Raw genomic sequence first — 27,877 nt, 5'->3', positions numbered from 1 at the left:
AGTTCCAGTCCGAGACCCTAGGCCTGAGAACCAGGGGAGCCAAAGGTATAATTCCTAGTCCAAGTGCAGGAAAAGACTGATGTCCCAGCTCAAACAGGCAGAGAGCCAGTTCTTCCTTCCTCCACCCTTCTGTGCTATTCAGACCCTCCACAACTTGGATGAGGTTCACTCACATTGGGGAGGGCAACTTGCTTTACTCAGTCTGCCAATTCAGATGCTAATCTCATCCAGAAACACCCTCACAGACACACCCATAAATAATGTTTAGCCAGATATCTGGGCACCCATGTCCTGGTCAAGTTGACACATAAAATTAACCATCATACAGGGAAATGGTGCTGTATTATATTTTCTTTTTCTTTTTTCCTTTTCATTCTTTTTTGTTGTTGTTTTTGGGGGTGAGATGTCTGGGGGTATAGGGCAAAATATATAGTGGCAGAATTTATTGGAGTACTTCAAAAGTCATGGTTTATGACATTGTCCTGGCATGTTACTAAATAGGGCCAAGTTTCAGTCTCAAGTCATAGGACCCATTTCCATTACTGATTTGGATGATAAAGTATACGGTCTCTCCAGAGAAGCATGACGGGGAGTGTTCTTCATTTTCCTATTACTCTTGTAACTTTCATCACATGTAAGTGGAATAAGATTCTCAAAAACAAAATTCCCAAATTAATCCTCATCGTTCAATTGCCAAACGTCAATAAATCTTCAGTTTTGTTTTTCATTTGTTCATAGAATGTTTGAACATGTTTGTACATCCAGAGAACCAAAATTTGTGGACCACTATCTAATCATGGAGGAAAACAATGAAATCCTTCACTTTATACAGGTTCCCACTCTCTGTTATATTTCTCCCCTTCTATGACAAAAAGACCCATTTAGTCCTTCATTAGAAAATCACGCCTCAATTATTTCTTGGGTTAAACAAATATACATTTTGCAGAGTAGAGTAGGTTTTCAAAGCTACATCTCATTTCATTTTGGCTTTATCTTGAGATGAATATTCACACCACTTTCTTTATTAAATAAGATTTGTCAGTTTTCTACTCCATCGAACATACTGTGAAATTCACGAGATGTATTTTTTGGGTGATGCATTCTCAGAGAATAATACAAACGTGACTAATGTATTCGAGGGTGCATGGTGGTTTTGATCTGAGCACACAACTCATATGTGTATGTGTGTATGTATATATTTTATATGTATACAAACTTATTTTTAAATTTATATATTATTTTGAAAATGTTTATATCATGTCACTCTTTGCAAACAAATATTTTAATCCAAATATTTTCAATCTAAAAATAATATAGGAAAAGCAAATAAAAGGACCACAAAACCAGCATCAGTGTCTTATATAGTTAGACATTAAAGAATCAAATTAATTTCAGTTTTTCAACCACTTGTTCAAGAATATATTTCTGAGCACCTTAAAAAACAGTGTGTGATAGTATCATTCAATAGTGACACTTTTTCAGCATGGTTGCCTCTTTTTGACCTTAACTTGATTTGGCCGTATCTTTCCCCCTGTTACTTGTGTTTCATCTTTCAAAATGATTTTTTTTTTTTTTTTGGTCAGTTGATTTTCTTTTTTTTTAAATTAATTAATTAATTTCTTCGCTTATTTATTTATTTTTGGCTGCTTTGGTCTTCATTGCTGTGTGGGCGTTCTCTAGTTGCAGCGAGTGGGGGCTACTTTTCATTGTGGTGCACAGGCTTCTCATTGCGGTGACATCTCTTGTTGTGGAGCATGGGCTCTAGGCACGCGGACTCAGTAGTTGTGGCTCGCAGCCTCGGTAGTTGTGACGCACGGGCTTAGTTGCTCTGTAGCATGTGGGATCTTCCCGGATCAGGGCTCGAACCCGTGTCGCCTGCATTGGCAGGCGGATTCTTAACCACTGCGCCACCAGAGAAGTCCCCCAAGATGATTTTTGATATTGAACTCAAAAGAAATGTTAAGCATATTTTGTTTGCTTGATTTTTTTCATCATATTGGTCCCATCTAAAATATGCTTCGTGGTTCAAAAAGTTCAGATAATTATCCTACAAAAGTTGCAGTAATAAAAAAAAATTAATGCCAAATACATATGTAGTTATGCTTTTATGGCTGAAAGTTTTCTTAACACAAGATACATCAAAGTTTAAGCCCTTGAAGTGAGAAAATCATGCAACAGCAAGGTACATATTTTAAGAAGCATTTAAGCACAGACTTTTAAAGCTATCTTCTGAAATAAACTATCTGTTCATTAAGTGTCATTGATTAGTGCTACCATTTTCCTCCTATGAAGTATGTAGTGAGGCAGGGCCATGGCTTTCTTGGTCAGTGATTTCAGGTTATTTCTAGATTTTGCTCATTTTGCAGAGTTTTTACCACTTTCAAGTTAATGCTTAAAACTTCCAGTTTTTAATGGCTGATAAATATTCTCAAACTCAAGATCATTCACTTTAAAATAAATGAAAATAATAAGCCCCAAATCACATACACATACACACAGAGAACAATTTTCTGTACTTTTGCATTATCAGGGAATTCATTAGTAAGAAATAGAATTAAGCATATTTTGTTTTGTAAACCCTGTGTAATAAACAAAACATTGGATCGAATGCAGCTTGTAGGATCAAGTAGCTGACTGTTGTTGCTTTTGTGTGGTGTGTCAACAAAATAATTTTAGAGTACAAACTTGAGATATTTTTCTATACATTTATACTTACAAAATAATGGATGATGGCTTGTCATGTCCCCTGACCAATCATCACATACCCTTGGCAATATCTGCACCCCTATTTGAGAAATAAGGACTTAGTATAGTATACAAAGTCCCTGCTCCTCCTTTCATACTTCATTGTTCATTCTCTGCTTTCTGGCTCCAGATTTGAGATTTTTATCATTGTAGTAGAGGCCATAGAGGGAACAGGCTAAGAACATGGTCTGCAGAACCAAACCGTCTGGGTGAAAATCTGAGGCATGCCATTCTCATGGCCTTAGCCAAACTCCTTAACATCCCTGAGTCTTGGTTTCTTTAGCTATAAAGCGAGGATGATAATTATATACTACCTCATAGGGTTACTGTGAGGATAAAATGAGTTAGTACATACTAAGTGCTCGAAACAGTGCCTTCTTAAAAACACTATGTGAGGGTCAGCTATTAATTCCTCTAGTGATCTAAATGACATTTCTCCTCCAAACCATTGTCCTTGGCTGTGACTCTTCTGGGATTCTCGTGCTGTGCTAGACCCCAGAGAAAGCCTTCTCACACCCTGCCTACCAGAACAGCTGGACCAGTATCCCCTGTGTTTTCCCCATCTCTCTGAAATGTAATTGTCAGTTGATTCATTTGTCTCCCTAGCAGATTAAGGGCAATGCAATATGGAACCCTCACCTCTCCAGGGTGTATGTATTCCAGACACCTGAATATTCTACGAATTCATGAAATGATAGTTGAGTTAATGCATCTTAGAAACAGCAAAGGAAGCCATAGAAGAAAATGGGATTCCTTTTAGATAACACTGGATGAAAGATGGGTTTTCAAGGTTACCATTTTGGGGGTAGACAATGGGGCAAACCGATAGGTCCTTTGGAAGATTCGTTTTCTCTTCCTTGAGTTATAGGCCTTGGCCACACGAAACTCACCCATATCCATCCAGTGTCTCTCGGAGGATGGTTCACACTTGCCTCTTTCTATGACCCTAGTTGTCTTTCCTGGGGTTGGGTGACACATTGCACCTCCTCGGGACAGTGCCATGTTCCCTGAGGTCTGATTGCACTTACTAATGGAGGGGTTGTGGGCTTCTTGTTGCTTTGGGCTAAGGAGGTGCTCTCGGTATTTTGGACCTCCAAGTAGAAAGGAAGGGGCCTCTGAGAGCCAAATAAATTAGATTGTAGCCCACCTGGGATTATAAGCAGCATGTAGCTGTGTAAGGCCCCTCCCAAGAAGCTTGACTAGGAAGGGGTTGGATTTGAGGCACTGCTGGGCGAGACTGACCTCTGCTCTAACTAAATATGTGGCACAGTAGCAAGCACCCTGTCCCCTAAGGCGCTGCCCCTGTCGAGCCCTAGGACTCACATGAGCAGGTATTCTGAGCAGCCCATCCTCAGCTGAAGGGCCTGGGAAGAGGGAGCTCGGAGCTTCTGCTGAGAGGAGATGGGACCACATGTTGGTGCCTCCAGGATCTGGAGGTCTGCTCTGAGCTTCTCACACACAAAGGAGGCTTGAAGGGCGATTCCATGCCTGATAGTTCCTCTTTCCACTTCTTTAAAGTCGAGAGGTCTCAACTATTGTACCCAAGTCTAACTTACTTCTTGAAAAGGCAGCCAATGATCAGTCAGGGGATTAGATTAAAGCCTACGTGTTTGCGGCCAAGTTTTATGCTGATTTCATCAGGGACTTGGTGTCTACAGGTTTCTCTTTCTACCTGTGGGAACCTGGGCGAAGGCAGAAATGCTGGTAGGGGTGTGATTGGTAGGATAGTGTCGTTTTGTCCACTAGGCTCACTTTCTAGTCTAACCATCACCCTGAACCCCTTTTCTTTCATGTAACCTGCCCTCAATCTCTGCATTTGCAAGGGAAGATGGGCGGGGGGATCTGCTGTGAGAGGAGAGTGCTTGCAGAGTGGGGACCTGCTGGTGGGCATCACATTAGCCCAAGCCCACCCTCAGAGTACGCTGTGAAGAGCTCCCCTGTTCTCCCTCCCAGGAAGGTCTCTGCTCTCCTGAGACTGGGGGATATTTGGGAGCATTTCCTTGGCTCCCTCTTTGGAAGGGGTGACCAACACTGGATTTCCTTCTCCTCTCCAAGTAGATGGGAGAGAGGATGGCTGTCTCAGGAATGAGCTAGCAGCTTTTGCAAGTTTTATGAGATTACATGAAAGCTCTTGCTCTGAGTAGCAGAAGCCTTGAGTTACCATGCTACTTTGCTTTCAGCATTCTCTATATCAGGTGTCCTGGGAGCCAGATGTCGGAGCTGAATAGACGGAAAGGTTCCACAAAACAACTGACTACTGTCCCTGGGTAACACAACCCCTATCACTGTAAAGAAGACCTCTTGAAAGTTACACTTGATGTTTTAACAGGTCAGGCTTGATTGTCTACCTGCTCTAATCCAGATGTTTCAGACTCAGCGAGTCCATTCACAAAAAATCAGGGCCTCGCTCAAAGCTAACACATAATAAGAAATCAGAAAATACTGGAGAACAGAGCTGAATTTGGGCATTTGAATACAAAAACAAACAAAAATGACTTAAGAGTCTTTGCAATATTCCAAGAGGTATCTGCACACACATCTGTTTCAGGCCTAGGTTGGAATATGCACTGATTGAACTTTTGTACTTTTAATCTGCCTTGGAACTGGACTGAGTCAGGGGACCCTGATTTATGTCCCAACACTGCTGTGTAACTCTAAATAATTCACTTACCCACTCTGAGCCACACAGAGTTATTGTGAGACTCAAATGGGATCATGTATGTGAAATCCCTTTGTAAATGGTAAACAACTATACAAGCAAAACACGAGGACTGTTATTATTAAAGTAATTAATGTGCGGCATATGCATGAAGAAATTTTCATTAGAAACTAGAGCTAGAAAAACATGAGTCTAGAGAGAGGAAGTATTTCATATTTGGACATCACGTGCATATAGATTATAATCCTGAATTATTATGACCCTCAATTTACAAATGAGACACAGGCAAGTTACAAGGATAGGAAGTGACAGAGCCTGAATCTAATTTTAGACATGAAGTATTCTAGTTGCCTCTAGAATAATTAAATGGAGAAGTCCAGGAGGCAGTTATTTCTGCAGTCTAGAGAGAGGAAGTATTTCATATTTGGACATCACACGCATATAGATTATATATGCATAGAAACAGTGGCAGTGGATGAGATATCCAGGGATCTGTGTGCAGAGTGAGAAGAGACGATAGCCCAGAAGAGATGCCTGAGAAACACTAACATTTAATGATGAGTGGGGGAACAGAGTCCATAGGAGACATAGAAGAAGCATCCAAGAGGTACCAGGATGAGTGATGGCTTACAGAAACCATGGGAGGGAGCTTCTCAAAAAGGGAGTGATCAACAGGGTCAAATGCTTTCAAGAGGCCAAGTGAGATAAGAACTGCAGGATGCCCTTGGCAGTTGCAGCAGGAAGATCATCAGTGACTTTGACCAGCAGTGTCAGGGTAGTGGGAGGGGTGGGGAAGACAAACATCAGTGGGATGGATGGAAAGGGAGTGGGTTCAAGAAGAAGGAACAGTGAATTCAGCCAAGAAGTGTGGCTGTGAAAGGGGAGGAGGAGACAGTACAACTCTGGATGGAGGTTGAATGAATATTTAATTTTGTAAAGATGGGGGATATATGAACTTATTTAAGGTCTGAAGGAGCTGGAAGAGAAGGAGGGATGTGAAGATGTCTGGGAGAGGGCATAATGGTGGAATAAGGCCCTGAAGGGCAGAAGGGAGGAACTGTAGGTCCCGGTGGAATATCTCAATTTAACAGAAAGGAAGGAACAAATGGTGGACACGTAGGCTGGTAAGTCTGCTGGGCTGCTGTGGGCACTAGGGAGTTTTTGCTTTTTTCTTTCTGTATAAATGAGAAGCAAGGACATCCCTTAAGAGTAACGGAGGTGATGGCTCAGATGAATAGAGATGATTTGGTTTTGTTTTTTGATTGTTTATTTTTTAAGCTTCAATATGTTTTATTTATTTTCTATTGAAGTATAGTTGATTTACAATGCTGTGTTAGTTTCAGGTGTATAGCACAGTGATTCAGTTACAAACACACACATATATATATTCTTTTACAGATTCTTTTCCCTTATAGATTATTATAAAATATTGAGTAGAGTTCCCTGTGCTTTACAATAGGACCTTGTTGGTTATCTGTTTTATATATAGTAGTGTATATCTGTTAATCCCAAACTCCTAATTTATCCTTCTTCCCTTTCCCCTTTGGTAACCATAAGTTTTCTATGTCTGTGGGTCTATTTCTGTTTTGTAAATAAGTTCATATTTTTCAATTCCTCATATAAGCAATATCACGTGATATTTTCTTTCTCTGACTTACTTCACTTAGTATGATAATCTCTAGCTCCACCCATGTTGCTGCAAATGGCATCATTTCATTCTTTTTTATGGCTGAGTAATATTTCATTGTATTTATGTACCACATCTTCTTTATTCATTCCTCTGTTGATAGACATTTAGGTTGCTTCCATGTCTTGGCTATTGTAAATAGTGCTGCGATGAACGTTGGGGTGCACGTATCTTTTAGAATTAGAGTTCTCTCTGAATATATATGCCCAGGAATGGGATTGTTGGATCATATGTAGCTCTATTTTTAGTTTTTTTAAGAAAACTCCATACTGTTTTCCATAATGGCTGCACCAATTTACATTCCCACCAACAGTGTAGGAGGGTTCCTTTTTCTCCACACCCTCTCCAGCCTTCATTGTTTGTAGACTTTTTGATGATGGCCATTTGGACCGGTGTGAGTGATAGCTCATTGTAGTTGTGATTTGCATTTCTGTAATAATTAGCGATGTTGAGAATTTTTTCATGTGCCTGTTGGCCATTTGTATGTCTTCTTTGCAGAAATGTCTATTTAGATCTTCTGATTTGGCTTTGTTTTTGAAAGCGCCCACTGCCATCCCTGCCATCCCATTGCCCAGTGTCTACATCCTTTACTTCACTCTTTAACTCGTTTATTCATTCACTCGTCCATTCATTCAACAATTGTGAATGAATAGCTATGTGGCAGGCCGTGGGAAATGGGATGGAAGTATCAAAGTAAAAACCATGCTGGGCATGGTAGACATAGGGTGACTGCCTGTGGCTGCAGAGGAAAGTCAACCTCACTTGACCTGTAATAGAACAGGCCCAGGCACCTTGGCCCCTGGAATCTTTACATTAACAAATTGAGCCAGAGAGCTACATCCTAATTAATCTGATTATTGGACATAAACACATTTCATGATCCATGGGGGTAACAATCTTCCTTTCTCCACCCCTACAGAACCTAAATCTCTCTTCAAGCGTATGGTTCTAATTGAGTTTCTGGCACAATTCCCTGTAATCCCCCAGCCTCCTTTAGAAAGGACAGCTAATTATTCCCCAATATCTACGTCCCCTTCCTCCATGGTAAGGGAATTTAACTAGGTCCATGGCTACCCAGGTAAAGGACACTTTTCCCAGTCCCCTTCATGAGTAGGTAGGGCTGGCTACCTGACGAAGTTCTGACCAGAATGTGAAGGAAAGGATGCAGGTCATTTCCAGGTTGGTCCTTAAAGGGAAGGGGCGTGCCCTATTTTTCCCATTTTCCCTTCGGCTGGCTGGAATGGGGACAAAGTGGTTGTTGGCTAATTTGGATGCCGCACAGCAGGGAGCGTGGAGCAATACCACGGGGAGAACCTGGCCTCCTTGTTAAGTTCTTCATTCACTACCCAGGACTTTAGCAACAGCTGAACCTCCATGTGGGGTCAGCAGGGGACTTAGCGGAGGAGAGCTAGAGGAGGACAGGGGTCCATGATGCAGTTCCATTTGGGACAGTGGTGCTCATGAATCCACGAAGCTGCCGGTTAGGAGTTTCAGCTGGAAGAGCTAGGTGCCTTCACACACACAGTCTCATTCAGCCCTCACCCCAGCCTTATGGAATACATATTATCACCTTCGTTTTATAGACTGTAAAACTCAGAGGGGAAAACGGGGGTGAGCAAACGTCCAGCTCTTGAGCCACACGCTGGGGTAGGCATGTCTGCAGTGTTTGCCTCTGTTCTTTCCCGCTCACCATGAGGCTTCTTCTTGCTCCTGTGAGGGCCCCAGGCTACCAGGAGCTCAGACACTTTCATCAGCCCTGTGGCTTAGCAGGAGTGAGAACTCCGTCTTCCCGTCCAGACCACAACATCCTGTGGCCATGTGTCCATCACGCACTGATGGCTTTGAGCCCCTCCGTGTACAAGTGTTGATAGGGCCAAGGTGGGTAGGGGCACAAAGAGAAACTCCCCCAGGCTAAGAACCCTTTACAGTGGAGCCAGGTGCTATAAATTTCTCTAAATGCACGGCCCTTCCCCACACGCGCACATCTGGAAGGCCATATACTTCCCTCTCCAGCCCCCTCCGCAATGACGACTTCCTGGAGCATTTTAATGACTTGCCATTATAAATAATACACTCTACCCTTTCTTGTAAAAAAAAAAAAAAAAAAAAGCCAGAGGTTTCTGCAAAACCAGCAAATTACTCCAAATCATAATTTCATCGAAAACACTGGGAAAAACAAAAAAAAAACCTTCATACCCTGAGGTAGGAAAGGTTTGGGAGATTTATGTCTTTCCTTGAACACACAGATTTATAACAGTGGATAATGTACATTCATTTCATCCATATTTATACCTGAATTGATGCGGAGTCTGGTATCCATTACTTTAATCTATGTAACTTGATCATCAGAAATCTGAACCGTAATTTTAACACGTATTACAAAGAGTTTCTTTTGGGCTTAAAGGAAAATGACGGCAGAGAAGAAAAGCCATTAAGAGCCAGCTGCAGTCACTTACTTGCGCTGCACTTCCTTCTGCAGTAGTGTGGGTCCCCTGCCCCATTTCCCATCCCTTACCTTCCTGGACACACATTCACTCCCGTGTTGAGTCCTCAGCACTCACTGTACCATGACTGGAGCGGGGAGAGAGAAGCATGTGCAGGGCGATTCCGGGGAAATTTATGTAAATAAATCTCTGATGTCACGGCCAACCCAGAGCTCACACGGAGGCAGTGGTAATGGGCTGGTAGTAGCCTCTAGTCACTTAGGAGAAGTGAAAAAATGCAGGGTCTGATCAAAGCTTCCCTCTGACAGACAGTGGAAATTAAACCCAGATACCGGTGCTCAGACAGCATTGCTGGCACTCAGCACGCGGTTCCTGTGCAACTTCTGAGCACCAAACACTGGCCTGGCTTAAATACCAAATGCCTGTCCCTGGACTGAAGCCAAGTAGTGGATTTTTGAGAGATCAGGGCCCCACGATTATATTGGGCAGAAGATGAGGAAAACAAGAGCCCGGGGCCTCACTGTGTCAGAGGACTCTCACAAGTCACCATCCCTGCGATTTCTAAAAGTCAGAGAAGCACCATCTTTCTGCCTGTTTTGCTCACTGGTGTGATCAGGGCTGGCACTTAGTAGGTGCTTGATAAATATTTGTTGAATGAAAGGCCTTCATTACAGACCGTTCCGAGCTATAAATTGCAGTCTGAGTAGATATTGTACAACAGCAAAGGATGAAACCTAGGGGATTTTATGAAATTAGTCTTAGGAATATGGTTAGAAGGAAGTAATAAGCAATTAAATCTTTTACCTTCCATTCTTGTATCTTCTAAATGCTCTTCCATTTTTCATTATGTGTATGTCTTAATAATGTTTCATATTTTAGAAATACTTCAAGATTTTAAAGCATGATGTCATTCTGTATTCATGGCAATCCTGTCACATAATTATAACTAATGCCATTCCCATTTCACAGATGAGGGAGTTGAGAAGCAGAGTTTCCATAACCTGCCTTGTACTACCGGCTAGGAGCAGGAAACACTAGGCTGTGAGCATTGCCATCTTTTGATTCCTGGCCCCATGTTCTTTCTTAGACTCTACACCACAGTAGAGTGGCGTAAAGAGGGCATATTAGGAGTGGCTGGAGGCAGCTGATCTGGTCCCAGTTAGGACCCAGGAAGAGGCTGCCAACCCACAAATCACTAGAGCTGATAAGTGCATTTCTCTAGAGCCTGTTGAGGATGGTTTTCGATTTGACTGTGCCTCAAGGGAACAAATTCCAGCTGTCTGATCCTTGAAGTCAGATAGGACAATAGTTTGGCTTCATGTTTCACTGGTGAAAACTGATTTTTTAAAAAGGAAACCTATTCTCTCAAAAGGGGATTAATAGAGCTTTTGCTTTATTGGTTTTGTTTTATGTAAGAATGTAAGGGTGTTTATATATATGTATATATGCATATGTACAAACACATATACATATAACATATAAAATTATATGTAATTATAATAAGTCTTTAAAAATTATAATCAGAATAAATAATTATTGCCTTTTAGGAAGAGGAGACTTCCAAGTGTAATCTGTCCTCTAGACAACTGGGCTTCTTGAGAGGGCCCCATGAAACGGGAGGAGGCCAAGTTTTCGCATTCCACTTTGCAGGCACTGTTAGAAGGAAACAGTGAAAGTTCATTAACTGTCAGTCCTGCATTATCCAGATCATCACTCCTGTTTGTAGAAAAGGACACCTAGTGTCAGAGAAGTTGTGTCTTGGCTGAGGTTCCACATATAGTGAGTGAATACATTTGGGATTTGAGTCCAGGTGTCAGTAACTTCACAGCCCATGCCCTATCCAATCCGTGTTCACCATTAACACATTTCTACCAGTTGCAAGAATCCTGAACAACTTAAAAGAAAATTTCTTTAGCTACTACCCTTAGATAGCTTCTTCAAAAAGTTTTTTCTCCCCAGCCAGACCTGAGCTTTTCCCTCCCTTGAACCCCAAATTATTACTTGATTTCAAATTCTTGGAAAACTTTCATACTCATTGGACTTGACTGTGGCACTCATCCTGGGAGACTGACACAGCAGATACTTCTCTCACTCCATCGCCGCTAAACAGATGAACTGACACTAAGAAAGACCGGCAAACTAGCCGAGATCGAACCATGAGCCCGAGCTCACCAGGCACTAGTTCTGTGGTCCCAACTCTGGCCTCAGGGCCCTGCTTTCAGCAACCACATTATTTTCCACTTACTGCAATCAAAAGGAGGACAGAATGTGTGACATTTCTTTTCATTTTTTTTTATGTGACTCTCACGGACAAATGAAAGAGCCAGGCTTTCCTGGGCATTTGCTGTGTGCCCAGAACTGAGCTGGGGAGTCAGATGACAGAGAACCATGAGCCGTACAGCCCCTGACCTCAGGAGATGGACAAGGGGATGAACGTCGGAGCTGGGAGGTGTGGCTGAAAACACCTGCGTTATCTGGGCACGGGCTGGCCCATCGCGCTCTTAAGTGTCTGTGAAGCCGACCAGGTTTCCTAGGTCTACACATCTCCTGAGGCTTGGCTCAGAGGACGGTGTTCAGCAGGCCAGAGCCCCTGCACACAGCTGTACCCAACTCTGCCACACCTGCCGGGCAGGTGCGAAACGATGTACCTCTGGCCCAGCCACAGCCCTGAGTGTCTTCGCTGACCCCCTGCCTAGCCACTCACTGTCCTCTGTTCCCACCCCCACTGCATTTCCACTTCATTCTTCCATTCCATTCTTTGGATTTGGACTTGACCTGTAGTACTATAAACTTTTCATTTATGAAGTCATGATTGCAGGCCAGGCATTGTGCGAGATACTTTCTATTTGCTGCCTCTAATCCCAACAGCAACTATGGGAAAGAGGAGACTTGGGGTCCCTATTTTATTAACATGGCAAAGGAGGCTGGAACAAGGTTAAGGAAATGGCCTGAGGTCACAGCAGGCACCCTGAGCCTAAGAGCTTAATCGGTGAGGACCGATTAAGTGTTTTAATGTTATGAAAAAGACTTTTACAAAACAATCTTGCTTTTCCCAAGATGTCAGTGATCTGACATATATTTAAGTATGGCTCCCACATTAGAACACACTTTGAGACACATAGGCCCAGAAAAATACAAAATTGGAAAATAAACACATTTAAAAAATTTTTTTAGTTGAAATATAGTTGATTTACAATGTTGTGTTAGTTTCGGGTATACAGCCAAGTGATTCAATTATATAAATATATACATATATATATATTTTAGATTCTTTTCTGCTATAGGTTATTATAAGATATTGAGTAGAGTTCCCTGTGCTATACAGTAGGTCCTTGTTGGTTATCTATTTTGTATATAGTAGTGTGTATATTTTAATCCGAAACTCCTAATTTATCCTTCTTCCCCTTTCCCCTTTGGTAACCTTAAGTTTGTTTTCTGTCTGTGAGTCTATTTCTGTTTTGTAAATAAGTTCATTTGTATCATTTTTCTTAGATTCCACATATAAGCCATAATATATGACATTTGTCTTTCTCTGTCCGACTTACTTCATTTAATATGATAATCTCTAGGTTCATTCATGCTGCTGCAAATGGAATTAATTCATTCTTTTTTATGGCTGAGTAGCATTTCATTGTAAACACATTTTTTGATGTTGCCAGAGAAGGATTGTAAAAAATATCTTCAGTAGCTCTCAACTACTTATACTAAAATAACTTTCATTACATGCATTTACTCTCTGCTAGACGCTTTTACACGTAAAACCTCACAAATAACTTCCCATTTCACAGAAGGGCTGTTTGTGTGTGCATATGTATATATACATGTATACGTTTATATTTTATAGACACAAATATATGTGTCCATGTGCACTTAATATGTGGGTGAAATAAACTGAGCTCAATCTTGAAATGATAGAAGTGGAATTTGAACCCAGCTTTCTTGACTCCAAACACTGTTGGGGGTTCTATCCACTAAATCATTGCTTCTCAGCTTTGCTTGTGCATTGAAATCACCAGGGAGTTTATAAAATTCTGATTTTGGGGTCCCACTCCCAGAGATTCTGACATGACTGCTCTGGGGCATGGCCCCAGCCTGAGGACTTTTAAAAGCTCCCCAGCTGATTTTAATGCACTCTAAAGCTAAGAACCACAGCTCAAGCCAGAACTCCACTTATCAGTTTCTTACTGCTGCTATGACAAATGAACACAACATGTAGCTCCAAACAAGACATTATTCTATTAGTATCTGTAGTTCAGAGTTCCAACCTGGGTCACACTGGGCTAAAATCAAGGTGTGGGCTGGGCTTTGTTCCTCTCTGGAGCTTCTAGGGGAGATCTGTTTCTTGCCCTTTGCAGCTTCTAGAAGCTGCCCACATTCCTTGTCTAGCGGACCTCTTCCTCCATCTTCAAAACCAGCAACAGCAGGTCAAGTCCTCACATACTATTACTCTGACATTTCCTGCCTCCTTTTCCTCATTTAAGGACCCCTGTGATTACACTGGGCCCACCCAGTTTATCCAGAATAATCTCCCTATTTGCAAGGCAGATGATTAGCGACCTTAAGTCCATCTGCTATCTAATTCTGCTTTGCCACGTGAGATAACATAGTCACAGGGTCAGGGGATTCGAAGTTGGATCTCTTTCGGGGCCGTAATTCTGCCTACTACCATCGACAAGCAGTTTAAAAAAAAAATCGAGGTTTCCCTTCTAATGCATCTGCTCACAGTGGGGAAAGCCAGTGTGCGGTGTGTTCTTTTACAGAAGAGTCAAGTCAGAGCTGCTGGGTATCTGAAAACATCTCCCTTCTGTTCCCCTCGCTCTTCTTTCCCACTGGTAAGAAGCGCAGTGGGAACCTGTCATCCTCTGGGCTTCCCACAGCTGCTTTCACACCACTTGAAAACAGAGCCTAGGTGACCAGCGTTCCCAATCCATCCTGGGACAAGGCAATATGTGAGCTGCCATATGCTCTGGTGGGTTTTGGCTGACACTGAGCAGGTGTATGGCATTCAGGCCAAGCATGTGGAGGGTGGTAGATTCACAGAGGGGAGGTACCGTTTTCAATTTACCGGAGGAAGACCTAGGAAATAACAGAGCGCTGGGTGTATTTGCCTCTCTCCTGCTTCCTGCTCATTTCCTAAGAAATACAAGATGGTTCCGGTTTTCATTCTCAAAATCCAAGGAAACACTTTGAACACGACACTTGCGCTGATTTAAAAATCATTCTCCAACATTCAGAATCCATCAATTATCAAGATGCAGAAAACCTCCAAATATTTATAATGACAGCACTATCATTATGTTATTATGACAAGAAGGGGAGGAGAACAGTTTAACCTTAGTCAAGGTGTGTGTGTCTGGGTGTGTGTGTTTTCTGTGCAGCAATTTAGAATTCCGATAACAAGTTTGCCATATACAGTCGTGTCTCAATAACCATTTATTTTTTACAGAGACCACAGCGTTTATATACCTGAGCAACTTTATTCCTAAATACATTTACATCTACAAACACCTTTTTGAATTAAATGTATCATTTCTGATGGTGTGTGAGGGGAAGAGAAGAAAAGCCAAAGTTAAATGAATGGGACTCCACGAACAACCCAAGTCGAGTTCGCTGATGTTGGCTCCGAAGTATTCATCTTAATCAATGAGATTGCTTCTGCTCCCGTAAAAATGAGTGATTGGGACACATAAAATACGCTATCAACTTTTGCCCAAAACTAAGCAGTTTAGATCATTTATTTCCATAAAATGAGACTGCCTCGTATGTCAAGCTGGCGCATTTTCTGTGTGACTGACTTGAGAGTCTGAGTTGACAATTTAAGTTCTAATTATTTGCACCCTTCTCAGTCTGCTATTACAGGAGGACACGGGACTCTCCCAGAGGAGTGCCGGAAAGGACGTTATGTGGGCTGACGGGAAGCAGCTGAGAAAGATCCATGGGGCTTTTTAATGCAGATGATGTACGGCTGCGGAGAGGAGCCGAAGGGGATCGAAGAACCCTGATTGGAAGGTTCAAGTGTGTTCCATCTGTTACTCCCCTAGCCTTTTCATTAATGCTGTGTAAAGGCAAGCAGAGTCCCAGCTGGTGAAAAGGTATCTGTTTGACAGGCCCACGGCCTGAATCTCCTCTCCCCTGGCAGGGTCAGGTGCTCGTAGGGGCCTTGCAACTGTCCACCTTCAATTTCAGGTCAAAACGCAGTTCAGCTCTTTGGTGTGGTCAGAGAATAAGCATGACCTTGGTCGGTTGGGTGGGCTTGGGTTTATATCACAGCACTCCCACGTCCTCACTGTGGGTCCATCAGAACATTAGTTAACCTAAAGTTTAGTGTCCTCGTCTAAAATAAAATGGAAATTTAATCATGTAAATTCCAGGGCTCTAGTGAAATGTATCTGTGAGACTGCAGTAAATATGAAGTTTCCTTCTTTCTCCACATTATCTACACTGTATGTGGATGAAGAAAAGAAAATGATAAAGAGGCAGCTGGTTTCATATTTCGGATGATTTACAAAAATGGAATATACATGCAAAAAAGACCTCAACTAGCATTTTCAAATGTATTGGGTCTTTTTTTTTTTTTTTTTTTTCCAGCCTATCTTTCTTAATGGTTTAAAGAGCACAGATCTGGAGCCAGACTGCCTGGATTGGAATTCCAGTGCTACCACTTACTACCTGTGCAACCTTGGGCCGGTAATTTAACCTCTCTGTGCCTCAGTTTCATGATCTACATCATGGAGGTAATAGTAATTCATAGGGTTGTTATGAGGAGCCAATGAATTAATACTTAGAATTATTAGAATACAAGAATAGTGCTTGCCACTTAATGTTTGTTGCTGTTACTATTTTCAAAAATATGTTAGTATTATTATCATTACCTTCCCTTCCCTTGCCTAGCTCTACACTTAGGCAGCCCATTCATTCCCATAGGGAAGGGGTTGTTTCAGAAAGGATATAAGAGTCTAATTTTGGTCTTTGAATTTCAAATGCCTAGCTCTCAGGGAAATAGAAATGACTCAGAGCAGATTAAAAAATACAAACAAGGCTTCCTGCTTCTGAGACTAGAATGGTGTTCTTGAGATGGCAAAGAGAAGAAAGTGAAGGGAAAGGTAGGTGCAGTCGACATTAGTAGGTGCCTGGAAGACATCCTGCCCCCTGACTTCACTGACCATGTGTGGGACTGAGGGCCAGTGGTGGAAGGAATGATACGAAACCCCAGAAAATCTGTGGAATGCAAGAGCACAGGAGATGCGTGCTTCCTTTCAGGGTAGAGTACTTGGGAGAGGCAAGACCCCAAAGAAGGAGTAGCTGTGCTGTGTATCTAGGCAGACAGGGCTGGGAGAACCTCACAAAAATTCTCTATACCACAGCCTGGTGGAGTCACAATGATTCCTTTGCATCTGAGAGGGAGACCAAATTATCAACTAGAAAAAGCCAGGCCTGAAGGAGCCCTGAGGATTGGAAAAGGGATGATTCCCGGTGATCTGCATGTACTGAAGATCAAGGATCAGATGGCATGATAGATGTTTCCACAGATGTCAGCATGGACAAATGACACTGAGGACCAGATACCCCTTAATCCCAGACCATAGCAATATGGTAAGTCCGTTGAATTTGGATGCACCCCAGGGAAAAATAGGGGGTAAAACTCAATTGACTGAAATTAAATTTCCACATATTTCCACTCTTTGGATCTTTAAATAGAACCTAAATTGAGTTTCAGGAAAAGTTTTGAAGAAGTTCTTTCTCTTACATACCGGAGTTTATAGACCAAGATTCATACCCATTACATGTAAAAGGATTTGTGGAAGAACAGTTTTAAATTGATGACTGGATGAGCTCTTTGTTTTTAATTTAAAACAATTTTCTTAAATTATATAAATCTCTGAACCCTTCACATGTGGAATTTGGCAATCCCATCTGTTGAAACACATTTTTAAAACCTTATTGTGTAACAGTCCAAATATATATGTAAAGAGAAATATAATGAAATCTACTCCCCACATACCCATTTCCCATCTTCAACAAATAACAATTAAGAGTAACTTCTGTTCTGTCAACCCTCCCACATAACTCCAACCCCCAAACCCCTTTATTATTTTGAATCAAATCACAGACATCTTATTTCTTTAGTTAAGTAAGTATCCCTAAAAGTAAGGATTCTATTGAAGAACATAACTATAATATCATTAATCTACATAAATATTTGTAGTAATTTAATATAAAAAATCCAGTGTCAAATATTCCTAATTATCTCATAAATTTGTTTTTAAAGTTTGCTTTTTTTTTAAGATCCAAACAATATCCACACATTACATTTTTATGGATTTCTCAGATCTTTTTTAAACTATAGCTTCTCCTCCCTCTTTTGTTTTCCTTACAATTTATTCGTGAAGAAATCGAGTTATTAGTGATGTTCTGTAGTATTTCTCACATTCTGGATTTTGTTGATTGCCAACTCTATGGTAATATTTAATATGTTCTTCTACCACTGTATTTCCCATAAACTGATAGTTATATCCAGAAGCTTGATTTGACTTATGTATGTCAATGCTTTGGCAAAAAAATACTTCCTAGAATGTATTTCATAATTCCAACAGGAGGCACGTGGTGTCCGCTCTCCTCTCTTTGTGTGATGTTAATAGCCATTGATTATAGTTACCTAGATCCACTATTTTATTCGAGGTTTGCAAAATGGTAATCTTCTAATTCTTTCTCTGTTATTTGTTAGCTGGGATACTTTTATAAAAATAAACCTCAGGTATTTGGTTATCCTGAGGTTGTATAGGAAAAGCAGGTAGGACACTTGATTCTTTCTCTAATTACCAGCTTTCAGAAAAAAATTGAAAATTCGTTCTTTAGCATACTTCAAGTTTGTCACTGACTTTTCCCCCTTCTTTTTTAATTGAAGTATAGTTGGTTTAAAATATTATATTAGTTTTAGGTGTACAACATCCCGGGTCAATGTTTTTATAGATTATACTCCATTTAAAGTTATTACAAAATAATGGCTATATTTCCCTGTGCTGTACAATATATCCTTGTTGTTTATCTATTTTATACACAGTAGTTTGTACCTCTTAATCCCATACTCCCCCTTCCCTCTCCCTACTGGCAACCACTAGTCTGTTCCTGTATTTGTGAGTCTGTTTCTGTTTTGTTATATACATTTGTTTTTATTTTTTAGATTCCATGTATAAGTGATAGAGTATTTGTCTTTCTCTGTCTGACTTATTTCACTAAGCGTAATACTCTCTAGGTCCATCCATGTTGTTGCAAATGGCAGTGCTTCATTCTTTTTTATGGCTGAGTAATATTCCTGTGTGTGTGTGTGTGTGTGTGTGTGTGTGTGTGTGTGTGTGTGTGTATAAATATATATATCTCACATCTTCTTTACCCATTTATCTGTTGATGGACACTTAGGTTGCTTCCATATCTTGGCTATTATAAATAATGCTGCTATGAACATTGGGATGCATGTAACTTTTCGAAGTAGTGTTTTCATTTTCTTCTGAAATATACCCAGGCGTGGAATTGCTGAATCATATGGTAGCTCTATTTTTAGTCTTTTGAGGAAACTTCATACTGTTTTCCATAGTGATTCCACCAGTTTACATACCCACCAACATAATATGAGGGTTACCTTTTCTCTACATTTTCATCAACATTTGTTAATTGTGGTCTTTTTGATGATTGCCACTCTTGACAGGTGTGAGGTGATATCTCATTGTGGTTTTGATTTGCGTTTCTCTGATGATTAGCAGTGTTGAGCATCTTTTCATGTGCCTGTTGGTCATTGTATGTCTTCTTTGGAAAACTGTCTATTCAGGTCTTCTGCCCATTTTTTAATTGGGGTTTTTTTTTTTTTTTTTGGATAGTGAGTTGTAGGAGCTATTTACATATTTTGGCTATTAACCTCTTATCGGTCATATCATTTGCAGATATTTTCTTTCATTCTGTAGATTGTCTTTTTTGCTTTGTCCATCATTTCCTTTGCTTTTAAGTTTAATTAGGTCCCATTTGTGTTTTTTTCTTTTTAAATGGCACATGTTATCATTGATTTTTCACATTTTTGATGTGTTTTAACCCATAAATTTCATTATGCCTTTAGATGCATAAAATGTTTCATCTTGGTCCAGTGGGAGTCTCTTTACATTGCCTCCTGAGTCCTTTTGGCATGGCCCCAATAGTTTCTGATAGCTTTTTTACTTTCTGGTATAATAAAGTGTTTTAAGCTCATCTTGTACATTTTCTGTCATAGATAGAATCTGTCATTTCTCCAATCTGTCTCCTCTAGTAGGAAAAGATATTCAGATAACAATGTGTATGCTGGTGGTGTTTCTTGGTACCAGTTTGTTATATTATTTTTAAGTCTTTTAAGTGTACAGTGCTATATGTTATAAATATGTACTGATATTTCCATTTCCAGTGATAATATAGAGGTTTTATTTAAATTCTTCGATTTTATATGCATATTTCTTTTTCTACTATACTAAAAATCTTAGGTCCTAATGACAGTGATTATGTTCAAGTGATATTACTTTACTGTATTATATCATATTAATTATGTATACAAAATACATTGTATGTATAGTAGTTTCAGAATAACAATATCAATATTATTACTTATAATTTTATTACACCAAACAGTTTCAGAATTTCTTTTTACAGTTTTGGGCAGTTTTGTCCTTGGGGTACATCCCTGTAAAGATGTACAGATAAACTACTCTGTTTTAAATCACTTGAAAATGTTCCTCTCTATTAGGCTGTGCCCACAAATTTATATCAAATTAAAAGTTTTTTTCTTCTGTTTCGGGGGAATTTAAAGGTTTTTTTCATTATTTTATTTTGCTTTATAATTGTAGGGACAAGGTTTATTCAGAGAAGTCTAGCTTCTGTCCCTAACGCTTTTACTTTGTTCATTCTCCTTCTATTCTTCACTTTCAAATTTTCTCTCTATATGATTGATATGCAGATGAATTAATTTAATGCATAGAAAGTGAATAGCCTATATTTTAAATATTCAGTAAATGGCAGCTATCATTATGGGGAAGGCATATGACTAGTTATTGTCTTTGAAGTTTCCAAATTTAAATACGCTCTACCATACTCTTGAGTGGTAATTTTGGTCTTGATTGAACCCTGGTTTGTATATATAAGTAATCCAAAACTGCTTCTTCAGAAACATTAAGCTTCTGCTTCAGTGCAGAAGTGTTATGGCTTTCCTGTGGTGACATATAAAGTGGGCAGGAAAATTGCAAAACTGAAGAAAGTCCAAGATTCGATGTTAGAAAATGCTGCATTGGAATCTCAGATTTGTTATTTACTGGCTGTTTTATAGTATAAATTTCTTAGCCTCTCTGAGCCTTAATTTCCCACATATGTAACGGTGATGATTATATCCAATGTTATTATTGCAAGAAGTAAATGAGCAGACCTATAGAAAGTGACCTACACAGTACATGGAATGTACTGGTGTTCAAGAAATGTTTTTCTTTTTTCCCTTTTTTAACTTAATCTATATGAAAACCATCCCAGCTGTGATTGAGAGCAGATAGGTCTTTCTCTGATCAGCATTTACCAAATTTCTGTTCTGTTTGCTTCTTCCAGAGAACTCATTCCTATACCAATGTCCACCCATTTTCATGCTTGTGTGCACCTCCAGATTCACCCTCCACCGTTCTCCACCCTGCTCTTTGCCTCTGAACACTGACCTATATGGAATGTATCAAAGGGCTCCCATGTCCTCTAGCTTTCTGTTGAGGTCGTTCAATGGGAGTCCCAGCAGGAGATTGGTGAATTGATCAAAGAATTTGTTCCTCTAGCTCCCTTCCTGTAGGGGAGCTATTCCTTGACTGGTTCCTCTCTGGAAGTCCTGCACTGCTCCATGTTGATTTCCCTAAATTCTGCCCACTCCTTTGTAAAGAGTCCTTTCATTCAACTTCAATTACTCAGTTTGAGTGGTGCCATCTCTTTCCTGCAGGGACCCTGATTGACACAATTTCCAATCAAGAAAATAATAGTGAGTTTGTTAGTCTGAGGAGTACATCTTGCCTCAATTCCTTCAGTTATTCTGAAGTCCTAAACTCACATAAATTTGAATTATTGAAAAGCAGAGTACCTAGACTTCAGTAAATTACCCAAAACAGCAAGTCACTCAATGAATTTTGCTTTAACCTCTATGCCCTCAGCTTTTAACCAAGGGTCAATACAGGAAATGGTCATATGCTATCTATCTCCATTCCTGCATCTTCAATAAATGTACTGTTGAAAACAGCATCCATTATTGTGGCCAATGTCTCTGACATGGTGATGTGAAAAGAACACAAGATTTGGAGTTAAAAGATATAGGCTGGAATTCCCACTCTGTAATTTACTGGTTACCAAAACATACTTCTCTGAGCTTCAATCTATTCTTCTGTAAAATGAGACAAAAATACTTATATACTTGTATTAGTGGGGAAAAAAAAAAGAAGAGAGCTTTTTAAACTAAAGAGTACCATAAATATTCACGCATAGTATGAATATATTAAATTTCTTTAAAAATTTAGCACAGGCAAAGGTTTTCTTTACTAAAGAGCTATTTTGCTTTATCCTGTTAAAAAGGAGTATGTGACTCATTTTTTTTGCATTAGCTTATAAGAAATGCACAATTAACTGTAATATTTTATTATAATAAGTATATTTTACTAGTATTTTTATACCTGTATTTACTTCTCTCTCCATGATTTTTATTCCCATTTTGAGAATATTATGGTATATGTATGTTATATTCTAAGGTACATCCAATTATTTGGGGGAAGAAGATAGGATCTAAACAAACAAGAATTTGTCCATAACTGTATTGCCTCTGGGGTGAAGACTCTCATTCATCTTTCTGCAACATTCCTCTTTAATTCTGTACCCGAGCAGTGTTCACGGTGATGGTTCCAGCCTCCTGTGTTCATGATTCATTATTTGAAAATCAGCAAGATTGACATCTGCCTACCTATAAAAAGATGTAATATAAATATTATATATAATACATATTATATATAGCAATCCATATCCTATAGTTTATGGGCACAAGAAGAATAGGAGAAAGGGATGGAAGAAAAGAAGGAAGAAACGAGGTAAGAAGGGGAGGAGAAGGTAGATGTGAAGGAGGAAATTACCTTCTTCCTAGGACTTATAATATCCATTTCAAACTTTTTTCAATTTTCGTTCCCAAGTAAGGGTCTAAAATTATTACCATCAGTACAGTATAGAGTCTGTTCATGAATATTCTGTTCTTATTCTACAGAGAGAGGGGCTCAGTTCAGATCCCTCCCAGATAATCACCACTATTTCCAGGAGACCACAACATTTCTCCAAGCCAAATCAAATCCAGGACTTGTGAGACACCATCGCCTAATTTTCAAATCAACAGGACAGAAGCTAGAAAATAAACTTTATCTCTTAGAATAAAGTGAAATTCTTGAACTATAGAACTACTACCTTATTTCAGGCAAAAGAAAGATTTTGGGTGAAGAACAGGTATAAATGTGTCTGTCATCAGAAAGAAAAATAGAACTGTCTGAGACAGCTGTAAGTCCAAGTGGAGTTGGTAGATTTTTAAACACACTCTCCAGGCCAAACAAAGAACTTATTTGTGTATGGTGAAGTATGATTTACCAAGGAAGGGGGCTCACTGTCCTATCTGAAACATCCTTTTGAAAGACACCTGCAGCACTATTATGCAACGTAAAGCACCGGGTCATTAAGGGCTCCGTCAATCAAGTTACTGATTCTTCCAGATACGGCTGGTGAATAAAGAAGGCACTTCTCCGTTTCAGACTGAAAGTCACACTCCACCTGCTCCAAGCCCTGGGGTTTTGAAAAAAAGAGAAGTTAACCTAATCTACTTCCATACTAAAAGAAACATTTGGTTCTCAAAGCCAGACCTTAGGAGTTCTTTCATCCAAGCAGAAGCTGATTCTTCAGGTATGTCCGAAAACACTTCTGGATTCCTTTATCTCTTCCTTGTAGGATGACTATTGGTAGAAAAATATGGTACCTACTACCATATTTAATTTTTATTTTGGGGTACAGTTGATTTACAATGTTGTATTAGTTTCAGGTGTACAGCAAAGCAATTCGGTTATACACATATATATCCATTCTTTTTCAGATTCTTTTCCCATATAGGTTATTACAGAATATTGAGTAGAGTTCCCTGTGCTATACAGTAGGTCCTTGATGATGATCTATTTCATACATAGTAGCGTGTATATGTTAATCCCAAACTTCTAATTTATCCCTCCCCCGCACGTTTCCCCTTGGTAACCATACATTTGTTTTCGAAGTCTGTGAGTCTGTTTCTGTTTTGTAAGTAAGTTCATTTGTATCATTTTTTTTAAGATTCCACATATAAGTGATAACATGATATTTGTCTTTCTCTGTCTGACTTCATGTAGCATGATAATCCCTAGGCCAGTCCATGTTGCTGCAAATGACATTATTTCATTCTTTTTTATGGCTGAAAAATATTCCATTGTAAATATGTACCACATCTTCTTTATCCATTCCTCTGTTGATGGACATTTAGGTTGCTTCCATGTCTTGGCTATTGTAAATAGTGCTGCATGTATCTTTTAGAATTATGGTTTTCTCCAGATATATGCCCAGGAGTGGGATCATTGGATCATATGGTAGTCTATTTTTAGTTATTTAAGGAACCTCCACACTGTTCTCCATAGTGGCTGCACCAGTTTACATTCCCACCAACAGTGTAGGGGGGTTCCCTTTTCTCCACCCTCTCTCCAGCATTTATTGTTTGTTGACTTTTTGATGATGGCCATTCTAACTGGTGTGAGGTGATGCCTCATTGTAGTTTTGATTTGCATTTCTCTAATAATTAGTCATGTTCAGTATCTTTTCATGTGCTTTTTGGCCATCTGTATGTCTTCCTCAGAGAAATGTCTGTTTAGGTCTTCTGCCCATTTTTTGATTGGGTTGTTTGTTTGCTTTGATATAGAGCTGCATGAGCTGTTTGTATATTTTGGAGATTAATCCCTTGTCGGTTGCTTCGTTTGCAAATGTTTTCTCCCATTCTGTGGGTTTTTTCATTTTATTTATGGTTTCCTTTGCTGTGCAGAAGCTTTTAAGTTTAATTAGATCCCATTTATTTTTGTTTTTATTTTTATTACTCTAGGAGGTGGGTCCAAAAAGATCTTGCTGCTATTTATGTCAGAGAGTGTTCTGCCTGTGTTTTCCTCTAAGAGTTTTATAGTATTTGGCCTTACATTTAGGTCTTTAATCCATTTTGAGTTTATTTTTGTGTATGGTGTTAGAGAATGTTCTAATTTCATTCTTTTACATATAGCTATCCAGTTTTCCCAGCACCACTTATTGAAGAAACGATCTTTTCTCCATTGTGTAGTCTTGCCTCCTTTGTTGTAGATTAATTGATCAGAGGTGCATGGGTTATTTGTGGGCTTTCTATCTTGTTCCATTGATCTATATTTCTGTTTTTGTGCCAGTACCATACATTACTGTAGCTTTGAAATATAGTCTGAAGTCAGGGAGTCTATTCCTCCAGCTCCATTTTTATTTCTCAGGATTGCTTTGGCCCAGTACCATATTTTAAAATAAATAATAAAACACATTTCTGAAACTATAGCTAAACAATCAAACCCTAAAAATTTGATTGCTTGCTTATCCATTTATTTCTCCCCACCATTTATTATAAAAATTTTCAGTCAGGCAGCAAATTGAAAGAACCATACAGTCAACATCTGTATACAAATCACCTAAATTCTATCATTAACCTTTACTAGACTTGCATTCATTACATACCTAGCTACCCATCCCTCTGTACTACATATATCATCCTGTTTTTAAGGCATTTTAAAGCAAATTGCAGACCCTTATTATTTCCCTCTAAATACTTCACCATGCACATCATTAATAGAGTTCAAAAGTTGTTTGATAGTTATTTTCTTTGGATGTAAAATTTACATACAATGAAATACACAAATCTTTACTTTTGTTGAGTTTTGATAATACGTACATCTGTTGTAACCCAAGCTCCTATCAAGATATAGAATATTACCATAACCCCAGATAGTTAGCTTTTTCCCCTTTCAGTCAATCACTATCCCTACTACTCTGGAGATAAACTTTGTTCTGATATTCTTTTCTGACAAAAATTAGATTTGCTTGTTCTAGAATATCATATAAACAGAATCATGCAGTATGTATCCTTTGTATAAGACTCTTTCACTTAGCATAGTGTTGTGGATTAGCCAAGTCAATGCATGCACAAGCAGTAAGTCTTTCCACTTTATTGTTGAGTAGTATGCTATTGTGCGAATATCAATTTGCTTATCCATTCTCCTATGGATTGACACCTGGGCTCTCCAGACTGTGCTGTTATGTTTCTTTTAATTTATTTTGGGTAAATAACTAGGACTGGGATTGCTGGGTCTTAGCTGTAAGTCATTTTTTTGGTCATTGCTTTATGGATGACAATATTCATTCTTTTTCAAAGTCTACTTTAGAAAATTTGCAACTGTAAAAGTCCCTTTGATTCCTAAGCCTATAGTTTTCATAAACATTACATCTACACACATTATACAACCTGCAAAACAATATGTTTTGCTTTAAATATTCATATACATTTTAAAGAAATTAAGAGGAAAGAAAAAGAACTTTTATATTTACCCCCATAGTTATCATTCTCAATAACTTTCACTTCCTTTCGAGGAACCAAGTATCATTTTCTATCAATCAGCTGAAGAACTTCCTTTTGCACTCCTTGTAGTGCAAGTCTGAAGCTGATGAACTCAATTTCATTTTCTCTAAAAATGTATTTACTTTTACTTTGAAGATTATTTTTTCTGGATACAGAATTCTATTTTTTCCAGATGTATTGAAGTATGATTGACAATTATATATGTTTAAAGTATATGTTTGCTATTCATATACATTGTGAAATTATTACCACAATCAAGCTAATTAACATATCCATCATTGCACATAGTTCCCATGTTTGTATATCTCTGTGTGGTGAGGATACTTGAGGTCTACCTCTTTATAAATTTCAAGTTTACAACACGTTATTATTAACATTAGTCATCGTGTTATGCATTAGATCTCTAGACCTTTTTCATCTAATAACTGAAAATTTTTGCCCTTTGATAAGTATCTCTCCTTTTCCCCCACCCCTAAGCCTTTGGTAACCATCATTCTTCTCTTTGTTACTGTGAGTTCAGCTTTTTTTTTTCCTTAGATTCCATATATAAGTGAGATAGTACAACAAGTATCTTTCTGTGTCTGGCTTACTTAACTCAGCATAATGTCCTCCAGGATTATACAGAATATTTTCACTGTGCCCTAAAAATCATCTGAGCTCTGCTTATCCATCTCTCCCACCAAACCCTGGCAACCACTGATCTTTTTACTCTCCCCATAGTTTTATCTTTTCCAAAATATCATATAGTTTTGGAATCATACAATATGTAGCCTTTTCAGATGGGCTTCTTTTGCTTAGTAATATGCATTTAGGTTCCTCCATGTCTTTCCATAGCTTGATAGCTCATTCATTTCTTTTTAGCAAAGAATACTATTCCATTGCCTAGATAGGTTATTTATCCCTTCACCCACTGAAGGACATTTTGGTTACTTCCAAATTTTGGCCATTGGAATAAAGCTGCTATAAACATCCCTGTTCATGCTTTTTGTGGATGTAAGTTTTCAGTTCATCTGGGTTAATATTAAGGATCATGACTGCTGAATCATAAGGTTAAGAGTATGTTTGTTTAGGTTTGTAAGAAATTGCCAAACTGTCTCCTAAGTTTCCATATTATTTTCCATACTGTTTTGCATTCCTATCAACAATGAGTGAGAGTTCTTGTTCTCCACATCCTTGCCAGCATCTGGTGTTGTCAGTGTTCTAGATTTTGGCTATTTTAATAGATGTGTAGTACTATCTCACTGTTGTTTTAATTTGCATTTCCTTGATGACATATACTGTGGAGCATCTTTTCATATGTTTATTTGCCATCTGTATATCTTCTTTGGTGAATAAATATATATTTTTATGTCTAGTATTACATTAGAATTTCCTTTTGGTTCTTCATAATAGTATCTCTCTTTCTCCACGGACATTTCCAATCTTTTCATTTGTTACAAGCATATTTTTCTTTACCTCATTTATTTTAGTCATAAACTCCTACTTTCAAGTCTTTGCAGCTGTTTCTGTTCACTCTCCAACAAAACAGAAATTTCATCTATTTAGTTTTGAAAGCAAATGCCTAAAGGCTTGTAGTATAAAAAGCAATGAATATATCCCTAAAATTATTTCTAGATATTTAATAGCTACTATAT

At 39.0% G+C, this 27,877-nt stretch overlaps 2 long non-coding RNA genes across 4 annotated transcripts in view; one reads left to right on the top strand and one right to left on the bottom strand.

Annotated features, from left to right (window-relative positions):
- Nucleotides 1-27,381, top strand: part of LOC309634334 — a 135,400-nt gene extending 108,019 nt beyond the window's left edge. The window contains exons 1-2 of one of the 2 annotated variants that reach the window (XR_014247994.1): nt 17,100-17,128; nt 23,305-27,381. This is a non-coding gene — a long non-coding RNA (uncharacterized lncRNA). Of the gene's footprint in view, nt 1-17,099; nt 17,129-23,304 lie in introns of those variants that run through there. The other variant, XR_014247993.1, reaches the window with a different exon arrangement.
- The window catches only part of LOC309634296, a 514,820-nt gene that overhangs the window by 23,325 nt on the left and 463,618 nt on the right, over nt 1-27,877 (bottom strand). Inside the window, exon 7 of one of the 2 annotated variants that reach the window (XR_014247944.1) lies at nt 17,122-22,517. The exons of the other annotated variant lie outside the window; for it this stretch is intronic. This is a non-coding gene — a long non-coding RNA (uncharacterized lncRNA). Of the gene's footprint in view, nt 1-17,121; nt 22,518-27,877 lie in introns of those variants that run through there. 2 annotated transcript variants of the gene reach the window in all.

Source organism: Balaenoptera borealis (assembly GCF_965194805.1).
Source record: "Balaenoptera borealis genome assembly, chromosome: 8".
NCBI classification, from domain to species: Eukaryota; Metazoa; Chordata; class Mammalia; order Artiodactyla; family Balaenopteridae; genus Balaenoptera; species Balaenoptera borealis.
This window is presented reverse-complemented; position numbering and strand designations above follow the sequence as displayed.